Below are 14651 nucleotides of genomic sequence, written 5' to 3'. Positions count from 1 at the left end.
GATCTATCTAATTCCGTCGCGGGGAGAGAAAGACACATCTCGGTACATTAATCAACGAGAATGCGTTTCCTACTTCTCGTCCTCACCCGGAATGTGAACTCTCTACTGTAATTTCATCTACTTCCGTGCTGTTACAATTCACGAGTTGCAATATTAGATGCTCTGGAGGCTAATGAGAATCAATCCGGAGGAGCGTATTAACACATCTGAAAGAATGATGATGTTGTAATTTTCTATCTAAATTAGATTTCGATTAAAATAGACCGAAGATTTCTTAATAACACTTATCTTTTTATTGTGTGAAATAAGTTCGAGTTTAATGTTTTTGTGTTAACATACTTTAGAATGGATCCAAAGATTTCTTAAGTTCAATCACTTAACCGTTTATTGTCAATATAGTTAATAGGCTAAGAGTTTAGGGTGCGTAGGCGCCAACGATCACCGTCCTTTTGTCGAATCGCATTAGCGTTGGATATTTCTCACAAGAGTTGACCTCGTTCCTTGGTCGGGCAGGGTTTTGCAAGAGATCACTGCGAAAGATCATTACGGTTCAAAAGTGCCGCATCGCCCGGAGAACCGCTTCACACAGTACATTGGTTTACAGGAATGTTCCTGGTGGACTTAAAATTTGACAGCGTAATTTTATAGCCGGTGCTTGTTAGATTTACCGACACTAAAGCGCGTTGAACGTTATACATACTTACTTAGGTATAGGTGCACACGTAACTTTCAGCTTACGAAACATTTTACTGGGACTATTTCGACTTGACTATCCATTATGACAAAATAAACATCTTTTCTTAAAAGACACTTTTTCTTAAAATCCAATCTAAATTAATTAAACTAATTAACAGCGATAAAACACCAACTCACACAGGAAGTTAGTGAAACGCTCGATTAAAGCTGTTTGCAAGCGAATAAATCGAATTCACATATTGAGGAAGTGATAAAGCTTATAATGCATATAATCAGTAAAACAGACTAGAAACAAGTTACTAGCGTGATGGTTATAATTGGAAAACAAGGATGTATCCCGCTGATAATGTATCCAATATCAATTAAAAATATTTTCTTAAAACATCCAAATAAAATCATTTTCGTCGTTGTTAACCTACTTTCGATGATTAGCATAAGTTATCAAATTCGTTACAGTTTACAAGGTGGTTAATTAAATTTATGTAATAGGTAAGTAATTATGTTTTACAATTTAAATGGTTGGGTTGCACCACGCTAAAATAATATAGATAGTAAACAAATACTAATTTGTATCCGGCTATTATAATTGTTATAGTTACAACATTGAAAGCGGGTGTAATTCAACTTATTAATTAAAAGCTTAATTAACGCTGATAATAAATTAAATTAATTGATGTTTAATTACAAATTAATTTTTACCCTCTAACATTTAGTCTGCTTTATGTCTAAATCAAAGTTATTTTTTTTGCAACAAAAAGTAGAAGTAAAAATACGACATTAAAAATGTAGCAAAATAGCAGCGGAGGTCAATCTGCTTTATTAATGAGATAATAGCTAAAGTGCTATATTGTACACCATTAAAGAATAAGACTGCCATCAGATAGGCGTTCCCAGGAGTACTGTTGAAAAAGTTCACAAAAACCAATATATCCCTCAAGACTAATTGGCCTATCACTGCTAGTACTGTATCTGACAAGAGTTTTTGACTGGAATACTGTTGACACAAATTGACCATGATGGTTAGAGATATTATTTATGATGACTCCAGACCCAACTACGTTTTGTTCTAATTTAACAAAAATATTGTCAAGACAATTTTTCCCCGAGTTAGCTGTAAGATTGTCGCAGAAAAACCAAAAGCGGAAAAGATATTACATAGTTTGATAGCCCATACTATCACACGTGCCAAATTTCACATTAAAATCACCCATGACCGATAAAGAGATATGATTGATGATTGATGAGATACGATTAAAGAGATAGTAGCCGAGGTCGCTTGCGGCCGAGGCCCTACAATTTACTTCGATGTAAAGTTGGTGGTCAAGATGATAAAATATACCTCGCTAAAGAGATAGTAGCCATACTTAAAGAGACATGCAAGCTAATTTATTGTCTAACTTAGCTGTCTTATTATAAGTAAAGCGTCTAACGTTAGCTTACTTCGAGAATCTTTGTAAATAGCGTCAGTGTCGAGCTTGGAAGGCTTATTCATTGTAGACTACTTAGAGCTTGTTGCAAGTAAAGTGCGAAAAGTGTATAAAGTAGGAAAAGAAAAATTAGTTAAAAATCAATAAAGTATTTAGGAATAAATAGAATTTCATTTAACTTTATTTTCTTATACGAAGTTTTGAGATTAACCACACTACCAGTAATAAAATAATAAATTCCTGTTACTATATTTATCCGGTTTATTTCTGATAAATATACGAAAAGACCACCGGCCTCAAATTCCAAGCAGCTGCACATCCGTTCTTCATTAATCAGTAATGCAATAAACTCTCTACTTTTATTTACAATGTTATCAAATAACTCCCTTATTGAGGTCACTCCAATCTCTTTATCATATAATTTCATCGTATTCACATTTATCTTTTAAACTTCACACATGTAATATAAAGCAAATAAAGCTTTTATTTATCAGTGGCTAATATGAGTTAATAATTCATACTCCTTTATTGCTTTGAACATGTAATATGATATAAATATTGTAGGTGTTCACATTACTCCTTGTCTATTATTTATAACCTATTTTATAGTTACAATCGTTACTGAACGTTCTGCATATTCAGTTGTAATTCAGAAATCGTTGGAATAAAAATATCAATATAAAGAATTTCCTGGACTATTAGTACCTTCACTTGTCATATTTATAACTTGGTCATAGATTTACGTATTATAACGATCTGAAAAGAGAATGCATTACATGTATTTGAGAGCTACTAAGATCTCTTTTTAGCACCGTTAGGTGTTTGTGGCGATATAAAATACCGTCAAGTCGTGAGCCGCTTTGGCATCGGGAAAAGTACACCGAACCACCTGTTTTGAGGTAGGGCATTCTGTTCTGTTCTGTTCGGTCGGTCAGGTCTCTTTTCATGCTCTATTACCATGGGTTTTGCCATCGTAAATTTTTGCCAATCCACGCTCCCCGCTTTATTAATGACTGGGACGCGATTATTAACGTGCGTTTTTCACAATACTGTTATTTATTATCTAGGTTAAACGCTGTGTGTTTGAACACTGGTCCGATATCAATCATAATTTCTCGTTAGGAACAAAGGATCGTTAATTACGTTCCGAGAGTAATTCTTCAGACCCGCTACGTCCGATGCAGACGTGTGAGAGGTCTATACGTATCTCTACTCTACTAAATCTACTAAAAAGTATATGCTCTACTAGTAGTGAGATAATGCTTGTTAGTACTTTTGATGAACCGTTCGATTGTTCTAGATTTAATAAATTATTAAACGAAAGGTTACACAATTATTGATGTTAACCCATTTTAAAACTACAACTAACACTGGAACTAGAACTAGAAAGATTTAGGTTTAGTCGTGCGTCTCTCAAAACGGCTAAATCAGAATGTTTCTAGTTCTAGGTCTGGTGTTACTTGAAGTGATAGTTCTAGGTAGTGCTAGTTACCATTATAACTAACACTAGACCTAGAACTAAAGACGCACGGCTAAACCCTAATATTTCTGGTTTTAAGTAGTAATAATTGTGTAAAAAATGTCTGTTTCGCTCCTTATTGAAAGAGTGAAAATGTCTACGCATATCTGAGCTTATGACGCAAATGGGTTAAGGGTGACACAATAAAATCGTTATCGACCTAGAACACTCCCACAACTATTAAAAAATGTGGCGATAAGAAAGCGAAAATTTATTCAACTCCGCAGGTAGAACGGAATTTTGATTAATTTGCTCCAGCAACGACACAAGAGGCGACAATGCTGCGATAAATCGCGCTGACAATTTCAAAATAAGTCTCCGCCCGCCAACCGGTAATCGATTAAAATGTATGAATAACAGACGCGAAGCTGGACATTAATCAATCTGCGTGCTCGAAAAACGCGCGCACTTTTGCTTCCCAACGAAAACGACTTCATCGACACGCATTCCCGGCGGCGTGTCTTGTGCAAAAGGCGTAGCGAAATTGCGTCACGTTTTCTTATCTGCCAAATCTGTTACGCCTATTTATTATTGAGACGAGGTGTAAAGAAATATCTGATGAAATATTTAGGTTAAAGTCAATCGACTCGTGGAACGTATTTGTTGATTTTCTTTTAATTAAGTGTTAATGCGTTAATCACAGTGTATTTCTATTTTTTAATAAATTCAATAAAAATATATTTGTAATAAAATCATATTATAATTGTTAATTCCAAGAAATATTGAGGTCATACAAAACGTCATCATATGAGAAAGAATAACATCCGCTTTGATTTAACTCGATATACAATGAAAATACATCTGGTAGTCAAGAAAAATGTTTTGCGGTATAAAATAAAAAGGGTTATTAAGACAAATGGTGCACATAAAGATGCTTTAAAGGGGAAAGTAAAAGGTCCCGACCGCTTTTAAGATGTGTGCGCATTTTAAAAAATGGCATTATTACCAGAGATATCAGGCCGCAATTTAAGTCACCGCTTTAATCGAGCCGATGATTCAGTACCATATATATGTCGGGTTTCTGATATCTTTATAACTGTATTGTAATGAAGTACTTGTCGAACGCGCACATCCGGGTACACGAAACGTATGACTCTAATTACTTTGTAATTTGTTTCGTGAAAATTAGATTGGAATTAAATAAACGAATGATGTAATATTTAAAGTACTCATTTTTTATAACTTTACACTTCCTCTTCCCGATACTAATATAATACCCCATTCGCCTAACGTGTTCCAAGTGTAAGTTTGCTATTCGGAACAGGATACCTTAGAGCTACCTGCTAATAACACGTATTTAATGGCGGTGATACAATCATAAACAGAACAACTCAAGGCGAAGGTGGTTAGATTTAATGGAGCACAACCTTGCAATCCGTTCATCAATTTAAATGTGAAAAATCAAGTATAATAATATCGACGCAATAGGTGATGGTGTGATTTTGAAACGAGATAAAGTAAACAATTCACTTTGACAGGTCAGATAATATTCATTTATTCGAAGCTGTGGAACGAACGGAAGTGAAAATGTATGTTGACTAAAGAACGTGCTATAAAGATCTTGGCAGATAGTGGGATTAGTTATTACTTTAAAGTACAGGCATCAGTTGAACAAACGTCATAAAACGTTATTGTATCCTTTTCAAATGTTCTAGCTGATATTCAAATAGTGTTGAGTAGACACATTATATTAACCACACCTTACTTTAAATTTAAATTTAGTGATCTTTGCAATTCTAAGAGCTTATTAAAGGTGAATGAAACTAGTTACTTTCGCTGAAGAGGCACATTCAAGGACAAAATTTTCAAATAATTATCACCCAATCTTGTTTATATATTTTTTATACCAACACTATATCTTTCTTTATTGATTTTCGGATGTTTCTGTCGTAATTAAGAAAGCATCAGGAAGATACTTTCAGCTTTACAGGTTTTCTTGGTAGAAATTGCCCATCTGTAAATAATTATTCAGAGATTTACGATACATAAAATTTCACTAAAAACTGCAGATTAAGTTGTTAAATGATGTAGGAAATTGACACAGCTCTCCTGTGCACAATCATCGAGGACATAAAACGTAATCCTTCGTAATTGTTTTTTTTTACGGATCGATTATCAGTAATGGATCACTAACCGCTAATTGCAGGTATATTATAAGCCCTTAAATTGATTTAAGATGATTAATTAAAAATGTATAACTCGTGCACGTGCAGACTTCATAAACCAGTCTCGGTATGACGTTAAGGGACAATAAAAAGGACAACACCGGATATCAAAGAGTTGGTTATTTTGAAACGTCACCGCTTCCAACATCGAAATGATTTAAACTCCGTAGATAAGATTCCTAGCTTTCTAAGCCATTACTCTAATGCTCGCCATTTTTGCGCGGTCGATGTCGAGAATGCGAGAATGAATGCCGACGCGAGGAAAAGCAGTTTTCTCGGCATTATTTTTTATTGTATCTAGCTTAAAGAGGGATGAGTTATGGCACCGTATTCATCGCGATAGAACTCGTCCCGTTATCGGCGAAATACACCGTAATTAATGACCTATTCGTATGCTACTCCTAAATAAGCAACCTAAAAGGCACGGACTGATATTCACAGTACTGTTCATGACACTTTACGAATATTGCAACAGAGTACAGGCATAAGTTCACTAGGATATGGCGTTCTTGCGGTTATATCAGTTTATTCGTTCTTGCTCATTGCATAGAAAGCCGTTTTATGTATGGAAATAGACGTGCTTCATTACGTTACTTGAAGTGTGAAATTTTCGCGATTATCTATGGCAGAAAGTATGATGAAAGTTAATGTACATCGTGCGTGAACCGTAGAAACGAGTATTTATTAGCAACTGATTAATTCCATCGATTATAAAGGAATGAATACAGAGGCTGATAATTTAGTAAAGGTCATAAAGATCATCAAAAGAATATATTGAATAAATTTGGAGTTTAATGCGATTTTTTTTTGTCATCAAATAAATCCTTATCAGAAACACTATATTCGTGTTCGACGTTCTGAACTTACCGTTCAGATTCAGAACGTTCTTCAATTTTAACGTGGTAACTTGTAAATTTTGTCCTTAATTTTAAATTTTATTTTGATTGATTACGAAACTTTTGTAAACTTAATATTTAACGATATGACTTTTTTGCGAACTCTTGTAAAAATAGTCTCTGAGGATGGCCGTGGGCTGAATCTAGTCAGATTTAATTTAATAAAACCAGTTTTAAAAGTACAGAATATGAAAATTAAATTAATTACCTATATTAACTATTAGTCTTAGAGGTAAGTTGAGTTAAAAAAAAATTGTTTATCACATAATTGTAAATTTTATTGATTAATTGCAAAGATAAAATAAACAACGTAAAGATAGAGAAGAAATAAGTCTAATCTGAAAACGGATTTTTTGTTGTGTTGGTACATTTGGAATGAAGACATCGAGAGACGGCAATAAGAAAAACTCGAACACCTCATTGCCTCATATCGTCGGTCGTTGAGGACCGTCGAGGTGTCGTACAGCATTGGGTAAACGCCTTTTTCCTAATACACTAAGCGTGGTGTTTTGTAATTTGTGTCGAATCCGTCGTAAAATCCGCGTCGGCATTCGACTCCCGCGCTATCGGTTGCCGTAAAAGTCCGCAGTTTTATCATTTTATTGTGCGAACGATATCGGTTGCGATTTAAGGCATTTTTATCGATCCTTTCTGTAAAAAAAGCCGCTAATTACCGAGATAAATCCTTCAGCAGGTGTAATTACGCCGTTGAATGGCCATGCGCATCGCGAATGCTAATTGCCGAGCAGGACGATTAGCCGTATATTTGTTGCCGCGGATGTCGAATTTAGTCCCTCGAGTACGTGTCGAGCACTCACAATAAGAAATTATCTAATAAATTAAGGTTCTCTGTACGGGGGAAAACGCGCGGTTTCCATTCGCACCGCAACGCCGACAACATTAATTACGAACGCTATTAACTTTATATTGCGCAAGGTCTCTCTAACGCTAATTAATTATATGGGAAAGAGCGAAGAAAGTTCTTAGGCCGACTCTGGACGACATAAATACGCCTTTTTTTGCCCTGGCTCTCTTCGTTCGCCTCGTCGCCGCTGTTTTCTTGCGCAATCGCAACCGCGGTTTGACGCTAATACCGTCAATTGTATACTAATTAACGAGTGCTCCGTTTCGGTCCGAAGCGAATTGCGTAACGTTAAGGTAATGATAAATAATGACGAATCTATTTTGTGCACCTGTTATTAGGTGTTGTGGCGTTTAACTGTACATGCTAAATTGTGCATACCGTCCGAGTGATTTCGAGATTCGACGAACCAAAGCCGCGATCAATTGTGCGGTGAAACCCGATTGAAATGAGATACAAGATAATTATATAGGAAAAGAGTGTCGCACTTTAAACCAATCCATTTAACGCCGTTATTGATGTTTACTGATTGTTGGGGAAAGCGTTTCAATTGTGATGTAACATCGACTCTAAACAAATCTGTCTCCATACAATTACTGTGCTTCTGGATATTTCGTACTCTTTGGTTTAATAACACTCTACATACCTATAAGATTTTATGACCTATTACACACAACATTTCAACAAATATTTCCCAATTCAATTTACATCTTATGCACGTGATCTAAATATATTTATTCTTTTTCCCTTTGTAAAGTTAACCGTTTCGACCCCACACGGCATTAAGCAATAAGGAATTTTAATGGTGACATTACAAAGGCTGCCTTTACGACGCCACAGGTTCTTTTCAACTTCCTCGCATTTTTTTGTCGAGTGGTTCGCCGATTCTCTTCTTTTTGCTAAAGACACAAACGCGGCATGATATTTGAGGTTTTCGCGAATGAAACATAAACGCGGGCACTCGAATGAAACAGGCCTGTAAGCGCCTAACGAGGGGGCCTTAATGCGTCTCCTATTTCATCTCGTCGCGTCTCCGCGAGCTTTTATGGCTGCATTTAATCCGTAAGTGCCGCTCGTGAAACTACGCGATTTTCTGTTTTATCTCTTCACGGCGACTTACGGGTTTTATACGCCGTGGTTAACCGCGATATCGCGGAGGTTTGGTAAATTTAACACGATGGTTTTGGTTTTTGGTTTGGTACCTTCTAGGAAAGCTTCTTTTGTCCCCGGATAGACCGCTAATAGTAATTGTAATAGTATGGATAGTCACGAAAGAAATTCGGAAATTAACTCTTCCAATAAGGAAACTCGAAGTTTTTAATGATGATGGAGGGACAACCACAAAGACACCATTCTCTTCACACGAATTAAACGTCCCATATAGATCTTGATTAGTAGTTTAATTTGGTATTGCGGCCATGGCTTATTGTGATAAATAACAATCCCCGGGTTAATTTAACTCTCGGTATTCGATTAAAACCAGTTACTGCTGTAGTCACTTATCTTTGCTCTTGTATCTTTGCCTGGTTGTCGTGTTCTTAGTAGGTGAAGAAAAATTAGAAAACAATTGCTTTTAGTAACAAGGCGCTTATACTGAACTACATCTAGAGTATGATAGTTAGCCTTCATTGCAATGAATAGGAGATAAATTTATATAAGCATATGTTGTTTAACCAAGCACATAACATTTTTTTAATTTAAACTTTATTACCACACTGCCTAAAGATAAACTATTGTTTCTTTATTAATGTGAAATACTTCGTTTGCGATAAATAAATTGATAACTATAGTAGGAAAGGTGGTTTCAATTTATTCTCTCCCTGATAGTGGAATAAAGTAGTTCGAAATAAAGTGCAGTTACTCGAAATCTAATAAATTAGTTTCAAAGAATTTCACAGTCGATTAACAACATAACTTCGTCGATGAACCGGACTTAGGCGACCCACATACTCGTCTGCCATTTCATGACTTTTTTTGACAAAAATCGTTATTTTTCTTGCGACCTACTTTTTTTTCGAACGCGTGATGCAGTGAAAGCAAATTAAATCGCTAAGTTTAATTAGAAAAGAACGACGCTAGAGAGCGAGACGGCTCGCAAAAAATAGCGAAGGCGAAACGTAAAAGTAAAAACTCGACAACATAACGGTTACTTAGGTGTTTTTGAAATAACTTTTTTCCTTTTCTTTTTTTTTTTCTTAAGAGTCAAATCTCAAAAATGGACCGTCTAATTCTTCCGGAGTATTGAACTGTCTTTTTTTTAAAATTTCAATGCGAACAGTTTTATTTATCTTTAATATAATGTGACACAGTTGCATATAAATAGAGATAATAAAGGCCGATTGTACTGCAAACAGATATCTAAGATAAGTTATGCGGAAAACAGGAACTTGTGTTGACTGCGTAACGCTGATTCTCGTAAATTCTACCGAGTGAACAAGCGTGAACTTGACATGAATTCCTACGTCTGGTCCGATGTGGTGTTAATTAAATAGTTTCCTTTGATTTCTACAGGTGCAACGGTTATTGCGTCAATGATTCTTATTTCGCACGGAAAACAATACAATTCCATTTATTTATCGAACCGATAAATACCGTTTAAGCTAAGATTGGTACCAAACAACGGATGTTTTATTGGCAACAATAAAACAGCTGCAACAAATTGGTTTTAAAGAAACGATCGGTGAAATAATTGGGAATTACCGCAATTATTAATTTTATATTAATTTATCAGAAAAAGATAACTAGGTATATGTATAATATTATTACAAAATTTCATTAACATTAATTTTTATTGTGTGGTTTCTTTAAATTCAATTGTATTCGTGTAAGGTCATGAGTTCATTTCTTAAAGGGAATATATATATGTTTTTACAAAAATATCTTTTCTCAAGAATACAAAAAAGCCGCCGAGGCGCTAAATTTGGTAATTATAATAACATTTTGGTGAGCATCTTATAAGAAAACGTGGTTAATAATAAGACGCGGTTAAGGAAATAAAACAGAAAATATGAACCAATTTATTTTATGTTATATAAAACAAATAAAAAAATATTGATTTACATAATTGATTTTAGATTAGATAGTCGCAGTTGATGATGTGTAGATTGCAAAGCATTAAATGTTAATGATGCAACTTAAATGTTTAATTGATATAATGGAAATGTCATGTAAATAATTATTCTAAAACGAATATAATCTTTTTATTCCAACTTAAGAGAAAATGTTTATACATAAATAAATTATTTAGCTAAATACTTTGTAAGAATTGACAAGAAAATCTATAAAGAGATTTTATGTCTTCGACAATAATTTACTTTTAAACGAGACAGGAACTCATTACACATACTACAATAAGTATTTTCTTTTAAAGGAGATAAGTATAATTACCTCGGCAATCAATGGTAAATTACTACCACACCTTTGAAAAATAACATAATTAAACTTACAGACCGTTGAGAATCAATATGTCCCCAACCTGAGGCAATCATTTCAAGTGTCATTTCACTTGTCAAAGGTTAGATACAATTCCTTTACGATTGTCACGTCTCTGCGATAATACACCATGAACATAACCGAACCTAATAATATTCAACCGATACGATAGTCGTATGCTAATCGAAAGGTTTAATAGTCATTATTATAACGTTTGCAGTGACCTCCCTTCGTTCGTTCCAGAAACAAAGGGGCGTTAAAATTTTACAAATAATATTCAGAAAATATCGTGTCATGAAAATGAGCGTTTTCATTTCGATGTTGTAATACCAAAGGTCAAAAATACAAATCATTCACAAATAAATCTAGAAAATTTCATTTATCAAAAGATATAGGTGGTATTCTGTATCGGTTTTTAAGATCTGGTGTTGTACCATAGAACGTCGGTATAGAAGTGGTCATTTATCATCGAGCTATGCCATTGGTAGTTCCGCATGGTCAGTTGGTCAATGCCAATGGGGACACCTAAACCTACGGACCACGAACATCGTATATATCGCCTTCTTTCAGTTAAATTTAGAACGTGCCGCCTCTGAGTTATGTTTAGTCTCTCTTAGGGGAACACCAAATGGAGTCGATGTATATACAAAGAAAGATCTTTCTCACTAACTATACACGAATGGCCCAGAAACGTGACAAATAGACGCCCACGTTTACCGGCTAAAATGATTTGCATATTAGCCGCGCGGTTTTTGCAAAACGGAATTTGTCGTCGTTGTTATTGCCATGCGCTTTCTGTTACGTAATTTAACACATTACGTGACCTAATTGCAAAAGCTGTCTTGTAAAGAGTTATAAGTAGCATAATTATTGCCAAGAGAAATTATTTTATGATTAAGTTGTTGTAATTATTTTTGAAATGTTTTACTTAATTAAACTTGTTTAGATATGTATATCTCCATATGGTGTTTTAAAAACACCTTTTGTAACTTAAAATTTGATGAATAAATATAACGTCAAGACCTGTGACTAAGTACTTCCTAAGAGCGTCGCTATCATTTTCTAAACCTCTACTAAACGGTTCTTTGTGGTGGCCACAACCGGACAGACCAGCCTCTTTTTGCGTTACATTTCATTAATGTTTCATTTAGTTTGCGCAATGAAGCGGAGGTCGGTAATGTCTGAATGGGTTCAGCAATCAATTCAGAATCAAGAGTTCTCTCTGTCTTTGGTCCGTCAATGTTCATTATACTTCGAATACTTGCACGACTAATAACTGACATTAGCGCCGCGGCAATGTGGAGGTAAATGTCAGAGTGTGCGCATAATGACCGACAGAGTTTATGCAAAAATTATATAGTTTTTTAATGAATACGGTTAAATTATAAATTGTTAAATACCGGTATGTATTTGTGAATGGTAATCGATTTGCATTTATAAATTTTTTTAAAAATATGAAATTATTATACATAAAAAGAATAATTTATCGAAAGTAATAATATTTTCGTAAAGATCAGGAAATTTTAACCTAATTTGATGTATCACACTCCTATACCTATCATAAAATTTACCTTTAAAAGTATGGATGTCACAAATAATTAGTGTTTTGTTTTCGGCCATCTTGAATTTATAAAAGAATGATATCTCCGGTTCTATAATACACTATAGATATATCGTGTTTCGACTCATTTGATTTATTTTTTAATTTTCTACCTCAATATTTACGAATCATTGATTTTCAGTCATCTTGGATTTTTTTTAAATGACAAGCTATCTTGATTTTATAAAAATTAAGGCATTATAATAATTGAAATATGTAGAATTTGGTCATAAGCGGTGCAATCACAATCGATTTAATAAAAAAATTTTTTTTAATCAAAACTATTTAAATAATAAGATTTAATCTAATCAGAAAATTTTAACCTAATTTGATGTGTCGCACTCCATATTTCCAGTTTCTTTTAAAATTCACTTTTAAAATCATAGATAGCCCTATTTATTAGTGTTTTGTTTTCGGCCATCAAGAATTTATAAAAAACAAAGATATCTCGGGTTCTATAAGACATAGATAGGTCGTGTTTGGACTCATTTTACTCGATTTTTAAATATCTACCCCAATATTTACGAACCAATTTCGGCCATCTTGGATTTTGAAAAATATAAAAATCGAAATTTATCCAAAAGTTGTAAATTTAAATGTTACATAAAACGGTAGATTTTTAATACTTAATCAGATTGGTTTAATTAAATCAGATTTATTAGGTTTACATTTTTCAATTATTTTAAATCAAAGCCAAGCCCGCTGCAAAATTTCCGTAATAACTTAACAAGATAGTATCAAATTACCTTAACTATCCTTTTGTGATTCAATTACGTAGATCGAGATAGTTCCATAAATAGTTAATCGTAGGCCAGATAAAAATGTTGAGAGAAAATGTAATTACGCATTGAATCTCCGACAGAAAACCTATTTGCATAGTGAAAAGTGGCAGGTACATTGTATCGCGTCATTAGTCTAGCTCTTTTCCACACGCATTTTTTAAAACAACTAAACGATTTTCGTACGCAACGCTGCTCTTGTTAATAGATCTAATGAAAATTTCCTGCCTTGCGCTTAGTCTAGTAATATAATAAGGTAATTAGCGGACTAAATGATTTTTATCAAGAACAAAAAATTTGTTTCTTTACAAAAATCGTATTTGTTCACAGTTTCTTCTTCACATTAACACTACCATTACAATTACAGCTATAACTACAATCGTAAATTAAAGAAAAATAAAATATTCATTTTTTTATACATAAATATATGAATAAAACATGTAATTATCTGTTTTATGTTAGTAATTAAATTGAAATTAAGAAACCGGTAGCTGACATAAAACGAAAACAACTTTATGATCTTCTTATCCCATTCAATCAAATATTATTAAATCACAATTCTATTTTAAACTTTTTGATAAATATTTTTTGTGTAACTTGGTCACGAGTACCACATTAATTTAGTAAGAAATTTGTCCAACAACATAGCTCAATTACTTCAACCCGTAATAGTAAAAAATCTCACGCTTGCTCTATTTGAAATGGTACAAATCCCAGTGACAACTATCGTCAATCATTTCTTTCGGTACGCTTACATAACGTATATCAGAACCGGGTCAAAGCATTTTTCCCCATCAGACAAATGACTCATAATAGTTGGGTCTCGTAAAAAAAAGTTAATATTGTAAATTTGTCGCAAATCAGAGACCTGCCTAGAATATGTCCTATATAGAACATTTCTTATGTGCGTTTATCTTAAGATAAGAACCGTTCGTTTAGTTTGCAAATATATTACGTTAGATCATTAATTGGTTAAATCATGCGTAAAACTACTTGATTATGTTCAGTGTAGCTAAACTAAACCCAACCAATTCTGTGAAATAAGATAATTAACGACTCATCAAACTGTACTCCACGAAAAAAAGGTGCACGAACTAACAACCTTGCCTTTATAGTCACAGTCTAGTGAATACCCCAAAGAAAAAAAATACTGTACTCTAATAGGTATTTGCTTAAGGAATCCCAAGCAACAATTAACCGTAATATAAACTACTCCAGTTAGCTTAATTTGACGGTAAAAATTGTTTTAAGCTGCATATCCGTGTCGAATTCATT

The 14651-nt window shown here is 33.9% G+C and overlaps 1 protein-coding gene across 4 annotated transcripts in view; it reads right to left on the bottom strand.

The window, feature by feature from the left end:
• The window catches only part of LOC111427965 (transcription factor Ken), a 117592-nt gene that overhangs the window by 25700 nt on the left and 77241 nt on the right, over positions 1 to 14651 (bottom strand). The gene's annotated exons all lie outside the window — the stretch shown is intronic.

This window comes from Onthophagus taurus, chromosome 6 (assembly GCF_036711975.1).
Source record: "Onthophagus taurus isolate NC chromosome 6, IU_Otau_3.0, whole genome shotgun sequence".
Taxonomy (NCBI): domain Eukaryota; kingdom Metazoa; phylum Arthropoda; class Insecta; order Coleoptera; family Scarabaeidae; genus Onthophagus; species Onthophagus taurus.
Note: the sequence above shows the minus strand (reverse complement) of the source record. Positions and strands in the feature narration are given on the sequence as shown.